Source organism: Macaca fascicularis, chromosome X (assembly GCF_037993035.2).
Source record: "Macaca fascicularis isolate 582-1 chromosome X, T2T-MFA8v1.1".
Lineage (NCBI taxonomy): Eukaryota > Metazoa > Chordata > Mammalia > Primates > Cercopithecidae > Macaca > Macaca fascicularis.
The window spans coordinates 137057908-137072475 of NC_088395.1; the positions used below are offsets into that span (position 1 = coordinate 137057908).

Sequence of the window (14568 nt, forward strand, 5' to 3'; positions counted from 1 at the left end):
ACCTTGCCACATGTTCTGATTCTTTTCTGATTCCCAACTAAGCTTTCAGTCTAACAGTAGACTTGTATATGAGGATTGCTTGGCCTTCCTGGAGGTACACAGGGCTACAAATTCTTGTCCTGGAGGAAAACTAACCATGAGTGGCCACAGAAAACTGAAAGACTTGAGCACCTGCTCCACAGGCAGGGAAGGGGATAAAATTACTGGGCTGCCCACCAACTTGCAAAAATAACTCGGGGGCTCTCGTGGATGCAAAAGCAGCCTGATCTTTTCAAAGAACAATTGTGAGAAATTATGTGAGTATGTGTGCACTCGAGGGCAGAGAACAGAGTGATAGAATTCTAAATTATAGAGCTATCCTTCAAGGCCTGATTCTTTAGAATGTTCTCAAATATAGTTTGGATGGGAGTGACAGGGTAGGGTAGAAAGGGGAAGAAGATGATCAGTCTAAGATTCGCAGTCTTTTTTTTTAAGCTGACTTACTCTTAAGAAAGTTTTAAATTGCACACAAAGGAAAATATACCCTCCACATGATGCTCTATGGAGCCTAATTATTGGAGCAAATGTTTACTGAATTAATTTTAGACATACAATACCAATGCTGCCTGTTTCATAATCTAGGGGAAGTATTTTCTTCTCAAGTCATGTTCAGCCTGCAACAGGAAGCCAATTATCACCCCAGAACATTTCTCAGGAAAAATGTGTCATTCCTTCTTAGGACAATTAAGGCTTAAGCAGGCTTAAGCCCCCATCTCACAGTGTTTTCTTATTTTTACCATCTAAATACCCATCAATCCAAACCAAGATCAATTCCATTTACATAACCTAAAGATGTCACTAACATTTGGACAAGGAAAATTTTGGAAAGGGACAAGGTATCTTTTTTGCTTACTTGAATGCCCACATTGGCTTTTCCTGAAATCAGAGTATAATAATGGGGCTCCTGAGGGGAAAATGCAGGAAACAGGCAGTGGTACTGATTAAATGAGAGTAAATTCAGTTTTATTACTTTCATGTAAACTCAGTAATTCTAACTAAAAACTAACAAATGTGGTCCCTTTAGAATTCCTAGGAAAGCGTTTTTCATCAGTGGAAGGAAATAATTTCTAGTTACCAAATGTATGCATTCTGAAGACTGGAGCTAGGTCTTATTCAAGTCTCAGTGTCTGCTAGAAATTAGCATATTCATCTACCCTTCCATCCAACATCAGCTGACACACAGTAGGCATCCAATACATGTTTGCCGAGTAAACATATTAGCACATTATGTTTGCAATTGTCTACTGTTGAGAATGCTTCCAAATGGGTTGCATAAATAGGCTAAATATTGTCCTGAGAGCATTTTTTAAAATGTGATTAGCAAATTTTTTATTTCTTAGAGATGACTAATTTTTATAGTCCTAAATAATATGGATAGAAATTTAAGATGTTTTCCATGTGCCAAAAGAAGACGACGTTCCATTTCCCTTTATAGACATGAGACAGAACTCTTCCAGAGCTCATTCTGTGTAATCAAACACTTTCAAGTGGTAACCACACATTCCAACGTGCCTAAGCTGTCTGAATGTCACAGCAAAAGACAGCTGGGGATACGATGTTAGAATGACCAGAGTTACCATATTCACACTCCCTTTAGCACATACCAGATTCCACAGCTCTAAGACAGGTGTGTTCTGCTACCCTATTTTTCCCTCAAAGAGCACCTGGAGCCTGTCTAGAAAACAGACCAAGAGCTTTACTGCCAACTACTGTAGGTGGGATGACTAAATTTTCTAATTACAGAATTAGGAAAACGTAATTTGACATATGCACTTGTACTTTTAGGGGCAATGGGATAGAACATGTGACACTGGGGCTGCTCTGAAAACTCCAGAAAGTGTGAATTTCCATGCTTAAAGGAATGACTAGAGAATCTACAAAAGGGAAGTAACTTTATAAAACAGACAATGTGAAAGTACACAGCATAAACAGTGTTAAAATACATGAGAAAACATTTATAACACATTTAACAGAGAAAGCATTAATTTCCACGACATAAAAAGAACACTTACAAGTCCATAATTTAAAAAAAAGAAAAATGGGCAAAGGATATCACAAATGATTGATAAAAGAAACACAAAGGACTAGTAAACATTTGAAAACTATGCTCAGATTTACTATTCATCACAAAAATGCAAATAAAGCAGTAAGGAGCTATCATTCCTGACCTGTCAAATTGGCAAAAATTCATAGGATCAATGATATGCACTGGCAAGAAGACAGGAAATCACTCAAATACCAGGGTTGAGATTCTGACTTGGTGAAGCCTTTGCAGAAGCCACCGTGGTAGTATTAGTCATCAAAATGCAGAAGTCCCTTAACCCTTCAACCTAGCAAACTTACTTCTTGGAGTCTATTTTAGAGTAATACTTGTTCACATGTACAAAGCAGCACGATCATGGCTGTTCATTGCAGCACTGTTTGTGGTGGCAGCCAAAAGACAGGAATAGCTTAAGTATCCATCAACAGGAGGATCTCAATAGTAAATTTCCCAATCTCATATGGCCCAGCAGGCAGTTATTAAAAAGAGGCAGAGAAAGTAAGTGTAGAGATTATCTTTGTGGGGAAGTGACTGGAAAAGGGCACAGGAGTCTTCTGAGGTGCCAGAAATCTCTGTGCCATCTTTCAGGTGACTGTTACACGAGTATGCTGTTTGTGAAAGTTCATTGGTGTACATATATAATTTGTGTACTTTTATGTACTTCAATAATAACATCTTAAAATAACAAACAAAACACAGATTTGGGAGATCCCATGGTTTAGTGGAAAGAGGATTATACTAGGAAGGAGTTCTGAGTTCCAGCTCCTTTTGGCCTAAACTAGCTTGGGACCTTGAACAAGTCATTTAGGCTGAATCACAGTTGAGATGACTCACCTGTAAAAGTGGGCATAATTATATTCTACATAGGTAAGTGGGCCAGATGATTTTAATATAGTTTGTTTTTGTTTCCTGACTCCACAACTCTTCAAGCCCTATTAGTTCCGAATGATAAACTACCAGTAAGTTTTTTGGATCTATCCCCTCTTCTCCATCCCTATTTCCATAACACTGACTCAGGCCCATATATCACTTCCCTGGGCTATTTCAAAAGTCTCCAACCTGGTCTCCCCAGTTCTAGTTTTGCCTTTTTATAATCCATGATAACCCTTTGGTTAGAGTATCTTCTGAAAGTCTAGCTCAGATCAAATCACTTCCTTCTTCAGAAACCTTAGAAAGCAGTGGGGCACAATGCAAAGTACACAGGTCTCACTGTCATTTAAAAACCTGCATTTGAAGAGCTTACTGGCTGTCTAATCTTGTGCAATCCAGTGAGCCTCTGAATCTTACTTACCTCATATGTAAGATGAGGGTACTAATAGGACCTTCTTCATAGAGTTATGATGAAAAGACTTTCACTTACTGGTGTGCCAAGTCCTAAGTCACAGTAAACATCAGTTAGGGGCCCAGAAGGAAGGCAGAGTAAATTTCCTTAGCTACCACTTCTTCACTTGCTCCAATCAAGGCAGAAAATACTTCTGGGCAGTCTGAGCTGCAAGACAAAGCTTTCTAATCGACTGACTGGCTATTTGACAGGAGGGCAAAAAGTGAAAGGCATCTCCTTCTTTGTAGGTTTTGCCACTGAGAGTGTGGTGCTTTGTAGCAAAGGACGACAGTCTTAATTAATGGCAAGCTCCAGCCTGGAAGATCTGTAGTCCTCTCTGCACACACCTAATGTGGTAAGAACTGCTTAACAGAGACCTGACACAAAATCAAGAGAAGCTGAAAGCTTGTGGTTGCCTTGCTGACATAATTTAGGATGCATTAGTCAATGTTTCTCAGGCTGTTCATCCTAGATCAGGGTAATTATGGAGGGGAATAAATAAGGCCAGATTAGAAAATAGCTTGCCAGCAGAACCACTGTATTTGTATGAGGTGATATGTGAATCAGCATCTGAAAACAGTATGTAGTTATGACTTGTTGCCTGCTCAGACTTTATGTCAAGTTCTGAAGCAAATTCAGCACTTAGTGTTCATCTCAGAGAAAAAGCCTGGTCTCTGTGGTTTGTCACACAAGCCTCTTGCCAGATACAAAGGCCACTCATGCTGGGAATGCCTCTCACATTACAAGATTTACACAGTCTCCAGGAACTAATCTTGGGCAAAGATGGGATGTTTTCAACTTGATCTCTTATCTTTCCAATAAACTACACCAAGCATCTTTTACGTTTTACCTCCTCCCCCAAAGCTTCCTTGACTGACCAGAAGAAAGCAGATGGCTTCTTTAGCTGCACTCTAATTTCACATAAAATTTCATGAAAATGCCTCCACTCTTCATCCCAATTGTGCACTTGCACTCAATCTTCTACCTGGCATAGTGCCTAATACGTAAAAGACACTCAGTAAATATTTGCTCTTATTTACTGAGTGTTCACTATGACCTGTCACTCTTTCATAGCATTCAGCATAATTGCAAATAATTGTTTGTGTAGTTATTTGCTTAATGACTGTCTTCTTTACTAGACTGTTAGAATCTCAAGGCCAGAATTGGAATCTGTCTTATTCACAGTTTATTCTGATAACTTAATGCCTACCACTATGCCTCACACTTATTAAGACTAAATAAATATTCACTGAATAAAAGAAAATCAGGCACTAAGCACTATTTATTCGTTTTCTCACTGAATCCTAAAACAACCCTGTACACTTGGTATTATCATCTCTATTTTGTAGGTAAGGAAACCAGGCTCCAAGAGCTGCAATAACTTGCCTAAAGTCAGAGCCAGGATTCTGAACACGTGCTCTTAACAACTGTTACTCTGCCTCCCTCTTTCAAATCTGGTTATACTATTTATTAGTTGTCGCCTGGAAAAATTTCCTATGTTTTCCAAGCCTCAGGTTTTTAAAAAATCTGTAAACAAGGGGGGAATGGTGTCTATCTTACAGATTTCTTGGGAAGTTTGCTTGAGTTTATACATGTAAAGCACTTGGTCATAGCAGTTGGCATACAATCAATATTTAATAAAAGCTACTGCTGCTGTTATAGTTGCTATTGAATCAAATATGCAGAAGAATGTGGCTGGAGATAGGGAATGCCACCTGCTGAAACCTGCCCCCTCTCCAAAATTAGTACACTCTGTTTCTGCAGTTGAGTATCGCTCTAATGGTTTTGTGTACCACTTTCATCACCTCTCACCATATTCTACAAAACAGCTTGAACACTAAAGATACTTTTGCTTAAAATTCAAATGTAGAATAAGCAAAATATTTTAAAATTAATTATATTACACAAGCAATTGCTCAATGTGAAATGCTACAATCTACAAGACTTAAATTGAACAGCTCACATTATGGAGGATATGGAAGATTAGAAAAAAATCAAGACTGTCCCCTTAGCACACAAAAATAGGGAATTTCAACATTATGGATTTTTATTTCAGTAGATAATCAATGGACAACAGGAAATAGAGTAGAGAAAGCAGAGAAAGAGAAAATTGCAAATTAGGTGGTCTCTTCTTTCTGTGCTGAGATACCTAGAGAAGTCAACATTTACACAACCACTTTACTACCTTTTGGTCTACTCTGTTACTGTCACGTCTGTCATTTCAGTTCCTAATAGAGGACTCTGGACACACTGTGTCACAGAATACTACAAATGTCCAGCATTCTGAATGACAGTGGCCTAGGTACATGTATAATAGTTCCTTTGATACAGTATAATTAGCTGCACTGCTTCTCAAGCATGGTTGCATATTGGAATCATCTGGGGTGCTCTTAAATAACATAGACACCTGGCCCCATTTTCATTTTGATTTAATTGATTCCAGACACTGATTTTGGACCTATATTGCCTGGGTTTGAATCTCATCTCCTCTACTTACTATTGGGACACATTACTATTTGGACAAATTAGTCTCTGTGTTTGTTTCCTTATCTGTAAAGTGAGGATAATAACTGTACTTACCTCATAGGGTTGCTGTGAAAATCAAATAATATATTTGAAATACGTAGTGTCAGGCACACAGTAGGTGTTCCATAGGTATTAGGTATTAGTAGTAATAGTAAAACAGTATTTTAATTGTTATACTTTGGTGTTGTGGAAGAGAAGGGAAAGCTTGTAGAGTTTGCAACCACATGTAACTGACAGTGCTGAAATGGCAGCAGAAGTATTCTGTGTTTCAAATTTATAAAAATAAAATCTCTTCATTGTAAGGTACCACTTCAAGGCTACAATAGAGGATATGAGTTTGATTCCACTTGGAATTTGTCTCAATTTTGTACATGAAGAAGTAAAAATATAAATGTAACACACGTGTACTACAACAACCCTATTTACCTATACCACACAATGGACTGTCATTGCCAGTTTCCCATGGTATAAAAAAATCCTAAGGAAAAGACTTTGAAAAACAAAGTCATGCTAATCTTAAACAGCGACATTGGGGGCTGTAGGGGTTTGGTTCTTGTCCCCACTTGTCGCCATTCTGTGGGGAAGAAGAAATTTCCATTGTGTTTGTGAAGGGGGACAGAGAATATCATAAAAACTTCTCTGGGCTTTCACCCCTGCTTGTTCTTTGGCACAGGAGCAAGATCGACTTATCTGATTATCACGCCTGTAATCCCAGCACTTTGGGAGGACAAGGAACGTGGATGGCTTGAGCCTAGGAGTTCCAGACCAGACTGGGCAACCTGGTGAAACCCCGTCTCTACAAAAAAACACAAAAACTAGCCAGAATAGAGGCATGGCCTGTAGTCCCAGCTACTTTGGAGGGCTGGGGCGGGAAGATTGCTTGAGACCTGAAGTTTGAGGCTGCAGTGACCCGAGACAGCACCACTGCTCCAGCCTGGGTGACAGAGGGAGACCTTGTCTCAAAACAAACAAACAAACAAACAAACAAAAAACTAATATTATAATAAAAATAAAAATAAGTACTTATTCATGGCCTATCCTGTGCATTCTAGCTCTCAGGTCTAAATGCCCTCCAACTGGAATGACTCTCTTTCTTTTATAGAGTGAGTAGAGCTTAGTCAGGGCACAGGCACCATCTTCTAGAGGTAGACCTACAGGCCCATTTTGCTCTTTATTTCTAGCTTCCACTGAAGTGTGACACAAGCCATCATTCTCAAGGGCGCTGGGACAGTAAATGGTCTGCTCTGAAGGCTCAGTCATCTCCACAGGTGAGTATCAAGGAATACATTTGAAGCTAGAAGTTGTAGGAAGTCTCATTAGGCCTATAAGCCATGTTCTTCAACATAGTTTTATCTATAATAAAGTCGATGCCACATTTTGTTCCTCCTGAGGTGTTTTGTGTGTGTGTGTGTGTTTTTTCTCAGTTTGATTCAGAACTGGAAAAAGAAAACCAGTGTGGTTATTTCATGCTCTTACACCATAACAAGCAGAGCAGTAACCATAAAAGTATTATCTGACTGCTTTTAAGTCGCTTTCTCCATTAAACAAATTTGGAAACTGAGGCTTAGAAATGGCTTCTATGGTTTACCTAAGGCCAAAAGTCTAATAATAACTGTCAAATTCAGTACTAAAAAGCACAGACTTCAGTATAGTTTTCACTACATGTCTGAGTGTGCTCCTTTCCTTTATCAAGGCTAGGGAGGACCGTACAGGTCCCAAGGACAAAAATGACATTTGCTTTCTGCACTTTACTAAGCTAGGAAGAGATGAAAACAACCTCTCAAAATGCAAGAATCCTCTTACTCTGAAATTCAGTTTTACTCACCTAAAACTGATTTTTTTTTCCAGACAAATCTTTGCCCAATAATCAAGAAATTAAAAGAGATTCTCTAGACGAAGTTATACAACAAAGTTTAAATCACTGATATAGTTTAGGTATTTGTTCCTGCCCAAATCTCATGTTGAATTATAATCCCCAATGTTGGAGGTGGGGCCTGGTGAGAGGTGTTTGGGTCACGGGGGAAGATCCCTCATGGCTTCATGCTGTCCTTGTGATAGTGAGTTCTTTTGAGATCTGGTTGTTGTAAAGTGTGGCATCTCTCCCTCCATTCTTTCTCTTGCTCCTGCTTTCACCATGTGACATGCCTGCTTCCCCTTCGAGTTCTGCCATGAGTAAAAGCTTCCTAAGGCCTCCCCAGAAGCTGAGTAGACGCCAACACCATGCTTCCTATAAAGTCTGCCGAACCGTGAGACAATTAAACCTCTTTTCTTTATAAATTACCCAGTCTCAGGTATTTCTTTATAGCAATGAAGAAAGGATGGCCTAACACAACCACAAACAAAACATAAGTATAAAATGCTTTCCTGCTTGAATGGAGTGGCCTTACTAAGGGTAGGCTGGGATGGCGGACACAAACTGTCCCTTAACAAGTAATCAGGTGTCACAAAAAGATTCTTCTGTAATTTGCTGAGTTGCCCGAGATCTGCTCTAAAAAAGCAATACCTTCATAGGTACTTCCCAGTCTCAAACTCTTTTCTGTCTTGAGAACAAAGTGCCTTCACCTGTGCAACAGCCAAAACAGATATGGGGCCTCCCATACCATCAGGTGAGCTTGTGACAAATCACATAATACTATTAGCATGAGGGAAGTTAGCATTTCCAGGTTACAAATACACTTTCACAGTAAAAATGAATCAATTACATGCCACAGTCCTAGCCAATTTCAAATGATTATATGGGGCTGGTAATAACTAGTTCTCATTCTGCCATGAATTAGCCATGTGACGTTACACAAATCCCATCTCTGGGTCTCAGTTTCTTCATTTATAAAAATGATGGAGTTTGGCTAGGCATGGTGGCTCATGCCTATAATCCCAGCACTTTGGGAGGCTGGGGCAGGTGGATCCTTTGAGCCCAGGAGTTCAAGACCAGCCTGGGCAACATGGAGAAACCCTGTCTCTATTAAAAATACCAAAATTATCCAGGTGTGGTGGCACACATTTGTAGTCCCAGCTACTTGGGGGACTGAGGCAAGAGAATCACCTGAGTCTTGGGAGGTGAGCTGTGATAGGGCTACTACACTCCAGCCTGGGTGACTGAGTGAGACCCTCTCTCAAAAAAAAAAAAAAAAAAAAATGATGGAGTTAGTTGAGGTTGTCTCCAACTCTAAAATACTAGACTTAAACATCTACCACTAGCCTCTATATTACCAACATATCAGGCCACTTACACTTCATGTCTGCTGAGAGAATTCCTAATGACTTAAGTACAATAAAGTCACAAAATCATTCCAGAGCTATTTCAATGGTTAGGGCAACTTAAGAGAGATGTATTTCCATTTGTCTATCCTGCCTCTTTTGTGCCACCCTGTCTGCCCTCCCCTGGACAGTCCTTGAAAATGAAAACTTCACACTGGATTTCTTCTATCAGACCTGAGAAAGCAAGTAGGCTTACTTTTTTGATCCTCCAGTTTTCAAGATAATGGCTTTATTTCTTGAAACTGTGATCAGATAAAAATGTCCAAAGGACTAAAGAAACTGAGTAGGGCCATTAGTCTACCCTTTTTCTTATTTTAATTATATCTGAGGGAACAATAGGCTCTTCTTGCCTTTGGCAATATAATAATTCAGCTGACATGCTAGAAATACCACACACCAAGATATAAAATGGTGGCATTTTCTTTCTTTAAAAACAATCAATGCTTTTATTTGTGGACTTCAAAGTACACATGAAATAAAAAGTCTCAGCCCTGTGAGTCTGAGGTAAATCAAAAGGCTGTAAGTTTCACAGAAAAGTTTCCTGGTTCGTAGCCCTCCTATCAGGTAAGAAAGGAATCAAAAGTACTCTCAAGCAGATGAGTGTTCATCTCCTTTTTATATTTCTCTTCCAAGTGAGCCTGAACAAGTTTTCTGATAACCCATTCTGATAATAGTTCTTCTTTATGGCTGACCAAATTTCTTCTTGCTGCTCTACAGGCCCACTTTCTCCTATTAATCTAGCCTTGTAGTGCTGTAATTGTTCACTGTCTTTATATTCTCAAGTATCATTTTGATTTCCAGAATTTCTAAAGGAAAGCTGAGAATGGAGTTGGGAGGTCTATGATCAAGACTGGATACTCTCCGGAGGTCCTTATCTAATTATAACACTCCTGGTGATGCTAGTCTACCTTAGACAAAGTTATTTCTCCTCTCTAGTGATTAGCACCTCATGTGTAAAATGCAATGACTATGAGAATACATTAAGAGAAAGAAATAATCACCATACAAATACAAATTATTATTGATTTTGAAGCGTCTTTCTGGAGATCTTGAATTTTGTGATTAAATCATTATTGCAAATGAAAACTGACTGAAGATCCCTCTTTTCATACTGTCATTCATTATTCACATGAACTTCGGCAGTACTACTTAGTACTGGGCATGGCATATTTAAGCATAAATCTATCTTTCAACACAGGCTTATAGAGAAAAGACAATGGAAATAGGACTCTGCCCAAACCTGGATGCTCACTTTGGTATCGTAATTATTCCTGGGTAGTTTCCCACTCTTTCAGAGAGCTGACACCTTCTTTGAATATTATTGTACCATGATGTTGCTTAAAACAATGCATTTGATTTTAGTCATCAGTTGGCCTTGTTGACTCATGGTTTTTTCTACTTTAGTGGAAGTATTTCATGAAAGAGTTGGTATTTCTGCTTCTACAAATCCAGATGGCTCTCAAACCAGGAGGCAGTTGGCAACTTTGGGAAAAGAACTTGGCATTGTGATTTTACATGGGTTTAACAATCTTCTACTCTTTTGTTATAGAGTACCATCTGAATAAATGGATTTGCTGCCATCTTAGACAATTTGTACAACTATAGCATCACCAAGGAAACATTTCCATGGGGAAAAGGTAAAATTTAAGAAGAAACACACTCTGAAGAATTCTGAGCTCATCTTTTATAAAAGCTACAAAGCAACCAGATCCACAAAGAAAGATTATGTGGTCAAATATGGCAGTAATGTCTAATCCTGATTACTGGTCTACTTCATAGTTGAGGCAGGACACTTAAACTCTACCTATCAGTTTCCCTTGGGCACTTAAGAAATCTCAGCTGTAATAAGGCAAGGTTTCCATTAGGGTCAGGTTTTTTGTTTTTTTTTTTGTTTTTTTTTTGTTTTTTCCCACAAGCACCCAGATTTGATTTGTGCCTGCTCTAAGTGTGTAATCTCACAAATGTCTGAGTAGCCTTTAGGGACAAGTGAAGCTGTCAGTTGGTCAAATTCAGATACAAAGGCACAGTTTCGTGCAAAGCTCTACCTTGAAAATGACAAGAAAATAATAGGGAATATAAAGGCATAGAGAAAGCAATTATTCAATCAAATATGTGATCAAGCAACAAATATTTCCTGAGCATCTATTTTGTGTAAGACACCATGTCTCTGCTAAGAGAGTTGGGGCCCTTCCAACAGAGGAGTTATAACTGAGTTGAAAAGCTAAAACATTATATATATATATATATATATATATATACACACACACACACACACACACATACATGTACACACACATACATATCTATATATATAGACACACACACACAAACTCATACACAATAGTTCAAGGTGGTCTACAATCAGTGTCAAGTGATTGATATGAGTTTAATGACCAATATATTTCAGAGGTACAAGAGAACATTTCTAATTAAGATGATCCAGAAAGCTTCTTACAGAGGATAGGACTTGTACTAGGTAGGCACTGACAGTTGGATAAGACTTTGACAAGTGAAAGAAGAAGGGGAGCATGCTGGGAAAGGGAAGTGAATGGTATGAGCATGGTGGTGAGGTAGGTAAGCACAGAGTCTTCAGAGAAAGGTAGTGGATCAATGTGGCTGAAATAGAAGACTTGTTTTGGGGAGTAGCACAAAATAGAAAGCTGGAAAGAGGAACCATGAGATCTGAGTTTGAAGGGATCCTCAAGATTATCATATCCAAGGCCTGCTCCTCTTATTCTTACCTAATTATTTTCACACAAACACAGCTTTCCCTAGTCTGCACCAATGTTTAACATACATTTTAGTAGTGGTTCTAGATTCCTAATAACTTTAGACACAGTAACTTCAGCATAGTAGTTAGAAATAGACTTTGGAGTTAGAGGCCTGGTAAACCACTTGCTAGACATTCAACTTTGGGTAAGTTTATCCTTTATTTCTTCATCTAGAAATGTGGGTAATAGTATACTCACAGTCAAGGGATGAAGAAAATGAGAAAGAAGGCTTGAAGGTGACAGTAAAGGAAGAAGAATCTGCAAAGTATATTACCAAGAAAAGCAAAAGTAGAGAAAATACAAAGAAGAGGGCACTGTTAATAGCATCAAATGAAACAAAGAGTTCAAGGTGGCTGTGACCTGCCAAAAGTCCACTGACTTTGACAATCTGAAGGTCACAGGTGACCTTTAAGAAATCAGTTTTAGTACAAAAGGAAAGAGGCAGTTTATAGAAAATGGGAAAGGTAGGAGGGATGGGAAAGGAAGGAAAAAAGTATGTGTAGTGTGGAACTGGATCTGCAAGCGAATATCCCTCCCTCATCTGCAGGGATGGAGAAGGAGAGAGATGGCTTTGACTCAGTGGAGCTACAGGGCCAAGTGATGCAATGACTGGACATGTAGCTTGGAAATGAAATGGTTGGTAGCTCCTGTGGGAACTTCCAACCCTAGCTTTCCTCTTTGCTACAGTGCAGGGAATGATGACAAAGGAAGAGGGAAGTTGCTACTCATGAAATATCTTCCCTCTTCCTTTTGTCTAGTACTGCAGAGGAAGAAAATAATATTATAAAGCTATCTGCCTATTTACAATATCACAAGATTGCTGCTGAACAATTATAAAAGACTCCTTGTATACTAAAATCTCATTAATTTGGACTAGGTTAATTTGGAATTTGTGGTAATTTAACCTGGGTTGGAGTTACCTTTGTCCTACTAACAAAGAAAAGGTTCTCTAAGCAAATAGTGTGAACAAGATTTCAAGGGAGCTAATTTAGCCTGCCAGGGGCTTATTTCACCTATTTTAAAGAACATACCGTTTTTTAAGAACTTCAGCATATTCATTATTTGAATGTAAATTGTTCTGCTAATTATAGATTAGCATAATCTACTGTTAAAATCCTATATCTGCAAGTTACTTTGCTCTCACTGAATATGCTCATTAGAAATAAAACTGCAATTCTTTAAAGTTAATTCACAATTCAGATTAATACATACTCCCTTTCCCCACCCTCATGAGTTAACTGCAGTTCAGGAGGTATTACCCTAAACTCGCACATCACTTAACATGAATACAATGGAAAAACTAGTAGGTGATCATAAAGGTCTCAGAGCCAAAAGACACGTCTTAAAGTTGATGTTCTAAATCCTGTGCACTCTATCCGTGGCAGGTTCCACTTAGAGCTGATTTAACTTTTACTTATACTAATCTGGCACATCAGCTTGGAGAGCTGGCTGGGTTTTGTTGTTGTTGTTGTTCTTAATTCAGTAGAAGGAGAAAAAGGGCTGCTACATGAAGGGACACTGAGAGGAATAAAAAGTGACTGTAGGCTGCAGAAAGGAGACAGGACATGTGTAAAACGTGGCTATAATAACTAAAAGACCACCGTGGCGTAGAACAATTTAGTGTAGAGGTAAAAAACCTATATTCTTTAGTAAATCCTTAAAAATTTAAAAGTATTAGAGTGCAGTACAATAACTAATGACTGGAATTATGCCCCTAAATGATCAAGCAAAGTTTAAATTATATTGAATACATGTCTTTAAAAGACAGATGAGTTTATACACATACACACATGTGGTTTATACTCATAATGCTGAGCCTAAAAATGTGAAACACATTGATGATTTAAAACATGAAATTTATAATATCATATAATAATGCTAATAAAATAGCAACATTTATTAAGTGATTACTGTTTGCAGACACCATGCTAAGCACTTTACCTACATCATTTCGACTAACTGTCATAACAAATCCTAAGACATAGGCTTTAGTATCACTTTTACTTTACAGTTGAAGAAAGTGAAACTCAGAGAGGTTAAGCAAATAACTCCAGGCCACAGAAAGAGATAAAACCAGGATTAGAACTCAGGCCAGTTCCTTGGCTATACACCATGCCATTCCATGCTCCAGAAAATAGAGCTCTCTAAGAATCACTTATTTCTTGAGGGCTACATATAACTAATGTTTTACTGTATTTTTATTTTCCAAACTCATATTTAACAAATTATTTATAAGCAGCGATCTATGATCTAAGAGTCAGAAATGATACATTTGTAAACATGCTCCATTTCATAAGCTGAAAGTAAAAAGTAATAATAAAAAACAAAACAAAGAAAATGATGAACATGTCTGTTATGCCCATCCCCAAATCTCAGATGTTTCTGTATACTACAGATTCTACTTCCAAATGAATAACCATGCAAAGAGATAAAATTATAAAATATCAAATGATCAGTTAAGATCTGGCTCCCCTATTGTTTCCTCACTCCTTTTGGAAAAAAAAAGAAAAGAAACATTAAGATGAGAATAGGCCAATGGGACATGAGGGATTGGGGTAGGAGAAATTGCAAGGGAGGCTAAAAGCTCAGTTGGGCTGTTATAGAGGGTTTAG

General features: G+C 38.3%; 1 protein-coding gene across 10 annotated transcripts in view; it reads right to left on the bottom strand.

The window, feature by feature from the left end:
- The window catches only part of ENOX2 (ecto-NOX disulfide-thiol exchanger 2), a 292537-nt gene that overhangs the window by 152875 nt on the left and 125094 nt on the right, over positions 1-14568 (bottom strand). The gene's annotated exons all lie outside the window — the stretch shown is intronic.